This window comes from Aulostomus chinensis, chromosome 1 (assembly GCF_037954235.1).
Source record: "Aulostomus chinensis isolate RoL2024-O1b breed Wild chromosome 1, RoL_Achi_v1.0, whole genome shotgun sequence".
Lineage (NCBI taxonomy): Eukaryota > Metazoa > Chordata > Actinopteri > Syngnathiformes > Aulostomidae > Aulostomus > Aulostomus chinensis.
This window is the reverse complement of record NC_141320.1, coordinates 53,693,830-53,702,170: the sequence shown is the minus strand read 5'-3', so window position 1 is coordinate 53,702,170 and position 8,341 is coordinate 53,693,830. Positions and strand designations below refer to the sequence as shown.

Here is an 8,341-nt window from a genome sequence, read left to right as displayed (position 1 = left end):
GTCATTCCCTTTTTAAAAAAAGACAAACATGTGAAGCTCCTCCCCCCAGCTCCAGATGGACAGACAGACATGAGAGTGGCCAGGAAGCAAAGAAGTGTTGTGCTCCTCTCCAGTGCTCTGGTGTTGTTGTGTTCTTCTCAGCTCCATCATGAAGACCTGCTGGCACTGGGCGCTGGTGGAAGTTTGCAGCTCTCACTGGAAAGTCCTGAGGCTCCTCCCACTCTGAAGCAGGCAGTTGCTCCCAGCCAGCCCTCACTTTCACTCTCTGGTGTAGGAGTGAAGAACAAAATCAGAATCAAGAACCATCACTCTTTCATTGGGGCTCCTTCCTCCTTGTTCTGATCCAGAAATTCAACAGCTTCTATCATTGATTTGACAGGAAATGTTGATGACACACTGGGAATTTTGTTCTCCTGCTGTCACTGTCAAGTGCCAGTTCAGATGTACTTGATGTTACAGAAAATCCAGCACGGTGGTGCAGTGGTCAGCACTGTCTCCTCACAGCAAGAAGGTTCCAGGTTCCAGTCCCGGCTCCAGCACAGGATCTTTCTGTGTGAGTCTCCATGTTCTCCCTGTTCCTGTGTGGGTTCTCTCTGGTACTCCAGCTCCCTCCCACAGTCCAAAGACATCAAGAGAGGACAAGGCTGATTGATACTCTAAATTGACTGTAGGTGTGACTGTGAGTGTGAATGGTTGTCTGTCTCTATGTGTTGGTCCTGTGATGGACTGATCACCTGTCCAGGGTGAACTCTGCCCCTTGACCAATGTCAGCTGTGATAGGCTCCACCCCCCCCCCCATGAACCTTAACAAATAATCAGTGGAGAAATGGAAATTGAGCTGCTATGTTGAATCAGAAAAACCTTTTGAAGTCTACTTTTGCTTCAGTCAGAAAGTAGACTGTTGTTAACTCACAATGGTTGGTGATTCTGGAGGAAGACAAATTTCCTTTTGAAACCCTTTTTAACAGACACACATTCCTAAAGATAAGGGTTTATTTTGTTCTTTTCATTTAGCAGAGGATGGTTTTGATCCATCAACCTCTGGGTTCTGGTCCCAGCTCTCTTCCTCTGCTCCTCTCTGCTCTACCATTGACTGAACAGTGCTTGATTTAGGAGAGCAGGATTGTGACAAGAACAGGATTTTGAGTTTCAAATGTTTCCCAGTTTGGCTCTGCAGCAGGAGGTCCTGTAGAAACAGGAACTGACCTGACACCAGCTCCCTCTGGAACAATGGTTCATTCATTCATCGGTGCCAGGAGGCCTAAAAACACACAAAACACCAATTCAATCCAGGACCTTGGAGCCTAAACTGAAGCTCCATCACACGGTGGCTCTGCTGGGGCTCCCACAGGTGAGTGAGGCTGAGCTCCAGTCTGCTCTGAGGAGGCAGCAGACATCTGCACCACTCAGAGGTTTTGTTGGTGGCTTTGACAAAATCCCAACAAACTCAAATCCTGTTGAAGCAGGAAGTTCTAGTTGAACTCTCATCCACGTCACATGACCAAGAAAACCTCCTCTTTCATTCAGACCAGAACAGACAAACATAGAAACATTGTTTCAGCTTCTGATCAAACAATAACAAGTTCTTATTTGTTTGCCATGTTCTATGAATCAGACTGATGATCTCTGGATGTTCTAGGAGGTGTGTCTGTTTCTGATGAAGCCTGTTTGGTCTGGGGGGGTTAAGATGGTGGGGGCTGTTTCAGTTCTAGTGCTGAAGGCTTTCACCATGACAGTCAGACTCTCCTCTGTCCTTCATGGTCCTTCAAATGTGCAGTGTGGACCTCACACACTGAATTTAGCCTGAAAACTCTTCATGAAAAGCAGGTGCCTCAGAGTCTCTGTGGCGCAATCGGTCAGCGCGCTCGGCTGTTAACCGAGAGGCTGGTGGTTCGAGCCCACCCAGGGATGATGAACAGGCTCTACTGGTGCTTAGGAGTCGCTGCGTTAATGATCTGAATGTGGACGGACAGATTGACCCTCCACAGCAGACGCACGTGACTGATCTCTTGATGAGACGCTTCAGTCTTCAGTTTAGTCGTCGTGTCATGCAGTGTTGAGGAGGCCTGCTGGCTGTGGGTAAAGTGGGGGCTCAGAGTTTGTGGAGTCGGCTCTGGAATGAAGGGGGTCACTGTTTGGTTCTCAGATGCTCCAGCTCAGGTTAGGGAGGTGGTGGAGCAACCAGTGAGAGCTCTGCCAGCTGGAGCCTCTTGGGTCCCGGGAGGCTTCACTCCTGGAGGTGGAAATGATGAGGAGTTTTAAAATCTGCTCCTCTTTCACGCTGACTTGTTTTCTTGGGTTCCCTCTTTTATTCATGTGTGATTTTAGTCTCAGCTCTCTAAACCTGAACGGAGCCAGAACCCATTTTAAAAGAGCTGCTCTTTTAAACTCCTGGAGATCAAGAGGATCCTGCCATGTTTGTCCAGGAGACCCACAGCACAACAGTCAGTGAATGGGGATGCAGGCAGGCTTTTAATGGAGGTCATTTGAAGTCCCAAGTCCAGTTGGAGCAGAGGGTGGAGTTTGATTCTCCAGGAGGTTTTTGTTGTTGTTTTTTTCACCAGTTTCTTTTGATTTGGAGGAAATCGTTCCAGGTGTTTGAAAGAAGGTGAGAGCAAATTTGGAAAATGTTCAACTGGTGTTTTTAAATGTCTTTGCGCCAACAAATGGTGGACAGGACAGCTTTTGAAACATTTTAATGCCACTGTTCAACAGTGAATCTGCTGGTTTCCTGTTTTTAGGAGCTGATGGGAGCTGCACAGAGAAGCTCTTTGAGACAGGAACCATTCAGAGCTCCACCCTGCTTCTTCCAGCAGGATCCACAGATCCACCAACACACCAGCTGTTTGATGAGTGGAGGCTTTTGACCAGGATTCCTGGACAGCACAGCTGGACTCACTCAACAGCTAACTTGTTAGCACCGACTAGACAGGAGCGCTTCTATGGTTTTACTCAGTGGCTCAATATTTTTAAGAGATGTCCCATTCAGCCTGTGGGTTTGAGTGATCACTCTTCAGTCTCCTGTTCTGTTTTATTAAAATATTCATTTCAAACCTCCTGCTTTCATTTGAACACAGCTCTTCTCAACAGCCAGACTTTTAGAAGTGCCTCTTTACCTTCCAATTACCTCTTCCAAACCTTCATCCTGTCTCTTAGATTGTTTCCTACTTGGCTGCTTCAGGAAGTCTTCCCTCAGTGAGCACCTCTTTATTCAATCTGATTCCTCTGTCTGTAGTAACAAGATATGAACCACAGTCCTTGAAGGGAGCTGTCATTAAACCACTGCTTCAGAAGCCTCCTCTAGACCCCGAGGTTCTAGCCAACTGTGGACTGATAGCTAACCTCCCCTCCTCTCTAAAATCCTGGAGAAAGCAGCTGCTAATCAGCTGAGTGACTTCCTCCATAACAAGAGTTGATTTGAGGGTTTCAGTCTGGTTTTAGAGCCCAGCCCAGCACAGAGACAGCACTGTAGAAATGACTAACACCTTTAATTCATCAGATGATGGCTTTGAGTCTGTCCTGGTCCTGTTAGACCTCAGTGCTGCCTGTGACACAGCTGACCATCAAATCCTGCTACACAGACCTGAACTCTCAGTTGGCATTCAGGGAACATTAAAGTGGTTTCAATCGTATTCATCAGGTTGATTTCAGTTTGTAGATGTTAAAGATAAATCTTCTATACAAACCAAAGTTAAACACGGTGTTCCTCAAGGTTCAGTGCTGGGGCCGATACTCTTCACTTTATATATGCTTCCTTTAGGTCATATTATTGGGAAACACTCCATAAATTTCCATTGTTACACAGATGATACGCAGTTATATTTATCAATAAAGCTGGATGAAGGCCAGCAGTTGTCTACAACTCCATGCATTTGTTCCTTCTAGGCTGGACTATTGTAGTTCTTTATAATCAGGCTGCACTAACAAGTGGTTAAAGACCCTGCAGCTGCTCCAGAATGCAGCTGCTTGCGTAATGACAGGAACTAAGAAGAGAGACCACATCACCCTGTGTTAGCTTCACTGCACCATTCCAGTGAGATACAGAATAGAGTTTAAATCCTTCTCCTCACTTTAAAGGTCTAAAAGGAAAATTTAGGTACAAAAACAAACCTAAGGTGTGTTCTTGTTTTATTATTATTATTATTATTATTTCAAAAAATTGCAGGGATTTGGTTTTACAGCATCCAAATGTAACCCAGTTTCACTGCATACTGCTAATTAGCTCCCAATGCCCAGTGGGGCAGCAGATGAACAGAAAAATAATAAAATAACACACACTCAAAATAGTAAAACACCACATGGTGATACAAGTAGAGGCTCTCCATGTAAACACAAGAGAAGCACTGAGAATGAACAGTATGAACACATCTCCTCACAACACTTACCAAGTTAGCTGAATATGAACCCAACATCCACCGAGCACAAGCTAACAATTAGCTCCTTTTAATGCTAATTTCTGAAATAAACAGGAACTAAAGCGATCATTTTCAGAGTGCAAACACACTTCTAACACTGCTGAACACAAAGTAAAAGGTTCTCAGTCTCACATCGCCAGTTTGCAACATTATAAAAGCAACTTACATCTTCAGTGACTCCTGCACTGCTGCTGACTGAAGGACAAAAGGATAACAAGAGGCAGGAAGTGCAGACTACCTGAAGCCCTTACAAAATAAAATACTTTCAATATAAAGCTTCATCAACTGAATTGTTTATTGTGAAGAATTCTAAACAGGCTGTTTACACTTTAATTCAGCTGTAGAAGAAGAAGAAGACCTTCACTGTGAAAACTCATCCTGTGTTACAGCCGCCCCTCCAGGACGGTCAGGGACCAACTTCAGTCCTGGTCCTGATCCACCAGAAATCCAACCAATTCCTCCCATAGGAACCATGTATTTGTTTGAGTGGTGCCCAGCAGCACAGCACCCTGCCTGAGCCGGACCACTGTGACTGTGTACGAGCCGGTACTGAGCGTATACTGCATGTGTACTACTACTAAAAGTACTTCACCAGAGGCTCCAGCTGATGTCCCATATTTCTCCATCAGCTGGATGACATCACTGACATCAGAGACTCCACCCACTCAATTATGTTCACTTATTCAGTGTTTGATCAGGATCAATACTTCATTATAAAGATCAGTACTTGGTGCCAAGTGGATCTTTGATGGTGACCTCAGAGAAATCAGATCAGCCCTCACACCCTCCTGTCCAATGGTGGCTCCATGATTTCAGCTTCATCCTGTTTGGACAAAGGAAGTTTCTCTGTTGCGTCGTCTCATCTTTTCCTTTGTTAACTAACTCAGCAAGACTGATGTCTCTCAGCTGTGTGTTCTAATGATTGTTCTCTGTGTAAACACGTTGTCTACACTGACCATAATCCACTCACCTTCCTTCATTCGTTGCAGTGTCCCAACCAGAGACCAGTCAGGTGGTCTCTGTTCCTGCAGTCATCCTGCTTGGATATTTCCTATGTGAAGGGGACGACAACATGGTGGTGGACGTGTTGTCTAGTTCCCTCTCTTCCTCCTCATCCATCATCTCTTCCTTACACTTACCTTACACTCACACACAACCACAACCATAGACTTCACTGACAATGACATCGCTCACTCAGTTCATCTTTGATGTATCATTGGTTTAAATAAAGTCATTATTTGGCCTTCAACCTACATCTCCCACTCTTGGCTGCTTCAGAGCTGTCAAGACAAGAGGTTCCACCCCAGTGTGCGTTCTCAAGTGTCTTTTCAGAGATGCCTGTCGTGAGAATCTTTTTCCACAAACTGAGCAGGGAAATGGTTTCTCCCCAGTGTGCGTTCTCATGTGTCTTTTCAGAGTTCCCTTTTCTGAGAATCTTTTGCCACAAACTGAGCAGGGGAATGGTTTCTCCCCAGTATGTGTTCTTATGTGTGTTTTCAGGGATCCCATAGAGGAAAATCTTTTGCCACAAACTGAGCAGAGGAATGGTTTCTCCCCAGTGTGAGTTCTCATGTGTCTTATCAGACGTGTGTTTTCTGAGAAGCTTTTGTCACAAACTGAGCAGGGAAATGGTTTCTCCCCAGTGTGTGTTCTCATGTGTACATCCAAAATCCTTCTGTCACTGAAACCTTCACTGCATGTTGAGCACCTAAAGGGACGCTCATCCTCACTGACTTCAGTCTCAGCTTCAGAAGAGTCTGACATCTGGTCTTCAGTCTGGGGTTGTACAAGTGGATCTGGATCTACCTTGCTGGCTGGTTCTGATTCTGGTCCTCCACTCTCTTCTTCATCAGCTTCTGTTTTCAGTGGATGAACTGGGCTGCTGCTCAGAGACTCTTCTTTCAAGTTCTCCTCAGTTAGACTCTGATGAAGCTGTGGGAACTGAGGTTTCTCTTCGTCCCCTTCACTCTTCACAGGGACCAGAGTGAAAGGGAACGTGGTGATATCAGCCTCCTCCTGCCCTTGAAGCGGCCCTCCCTCCTCACTGGTCCAGAGCTCCTCCCACTCCTCTTTAATGTGGGGGGGCTCTGGGTCCTGCAGCTCAGGGGGAACCTCTTCTTTAATCACCAGCAGCTGCTCCACATCTGCAGGACACAAACAGCAACATCAGAAATCTCTTCATTTGACTCTGAAACAGTGGAGCAACAGACAGAAACAGAAATCAACTCAATGAAAAGAGACGTCCTGCTACTGAGGACCAGTCAGCAAACTGGGAACAGAAACGCTGGCTTCAGATGTTTGGATCAACGTTGTGTCACCCAGGTCAAAGGTCACAGGTCCCCTCTGCTGAATGGTTTTGTCCATTCATGATCACATCTGCTGGTCAGAATGTTCATTTCTAGAATGAGACCCTGTAGGAGAATGAGAGTTCAGTCCCTAGAACCAGAGGGAACCTGTACCGATGCTAAACATGTCAGCCCACCTACACTCACAGCCAGGGAGGTGCTGGCCACTGGGGGAAGTGGAATGATTCCCTAATGGCCGGTCCAGCCCAGGCCAACCGGGCAGTGGAGAAAAAAAGGTTGTTTTTAATGGGCTGATATAATTTCCAGTGTACAGGATCATCTTTTAACAAGGTAGCACCGTAGCAGCCTACAGAAGAACGACACAAGGACACCAACATGCACAGCATGCTGGGCCAGCCTGTCACACACGCCTCAGTTAGCAGGAGTTAGCAACACAGTGTGAATGTCCCCTCAGCTTGGTCTTGTCTTGGTTCAGTTCAATGGTAACATGCTTCTGATGCCTGTCAATGGGAGTGTTCTTAACATTGACCATTGACAGTGACTCACACCTCAGGTTCCAGCCCTGGAATGACGATTCCTGAGATCCACTGATGCGTCAGGTCTTTGTTTCTTTCACTTCATGATCCTCATGGCGCCATCAAAAAATAACAACACAAAAAACACCTACACAGGAAATACTTAGCTCTCTGGCACACATAACGTCTGGACCAATATTAATATTAATATTAATATATAAAAAAGAATAAATGGCACAAACAAGCAACCGGCGGCGCTCCCACGCCCCAGGTGCCTCCCTGAATTTTAACTACATTCTAGTCATCCACACCATCACATCTGCACTCCCACGCACAACACACACCCTGCACCCATGTTGGGATGGGGGGGCAGCTGGGGCGGGGAGTGGGTCCATTGCTGCCCCTTTTGCTAACTGCACCAGCGCGGGCCTGGGTTGGGCCTGTGGCCTGGGGGGGGGGGGGGGGTTCCTGGGGCTCCCTGTTTTCAGGGGGTTTCTGGGTGCCCTGGTGCCTTGGTCCTGACCTGCCTGCTATCCTGGACTGGGGGTGTGATGTTCAGGACCCCCACATCAGCGACAGTCAGCTACCCACTGCATTCAAGACAAACTGTAGCACACACACACACACACACACACACACACACACACACACACACACACACACACCTGGTCTCAAAATACACACCTCTCTGGCTACAAAGACAGGTCAGTGAGAGTTTTTCTCGACTGATAACTTCTGTTGTTCTGTGTTGTAGAACTGTAATACTCTGAGAAGAAATACCTGCTGGCTCTACTCTCTCTCTCTCTCTGGTCTATTTTTATAGTTCGTCTCTTGGTGACCAGTAGAATTTCCGATCGAACTCTCGATAAATCTCTGTTGTTATTGTTGTTACTGTTTTTGTTTGTTTGTTTTTCTCCTATTGTTGTCCCCCCCTTGTCCTCCCTGTCCTGTCCCTGCTCTCTCTTCCTGTCCTCTCCTGAGTCTCAGTCCGGTAGCTTCATCAATGAACCAACACCATTCCTAATAAAGTTCAACACAGAAGGTGATAGGAGGAGTTTATCAGGTTCCTCCTCAGCAGAGTAGAACTGCTTCAGTCCAACCAGGC

The 8,341-nt window shown here is 46.4% G+C and overlaps 1 non-coding gene across 1 annotated transcript; it reads left to right on the top strand.

Moving 5' to 3' along the window:
- Positions 1-1,837: 1,837 nt before the first annotated feature.
- On the top strand, positions 1,838-1,911 carry trnan-guu (transfer RNA asparagine (anticodon GUU)). The gene has a single exon. It is a non-coding gene; the product is annotated as a tRNA-Asn (tRNA).
- The last annotated feature ends 6,430 nt before the right edge of the window (positions 1,912-8,341 follow it).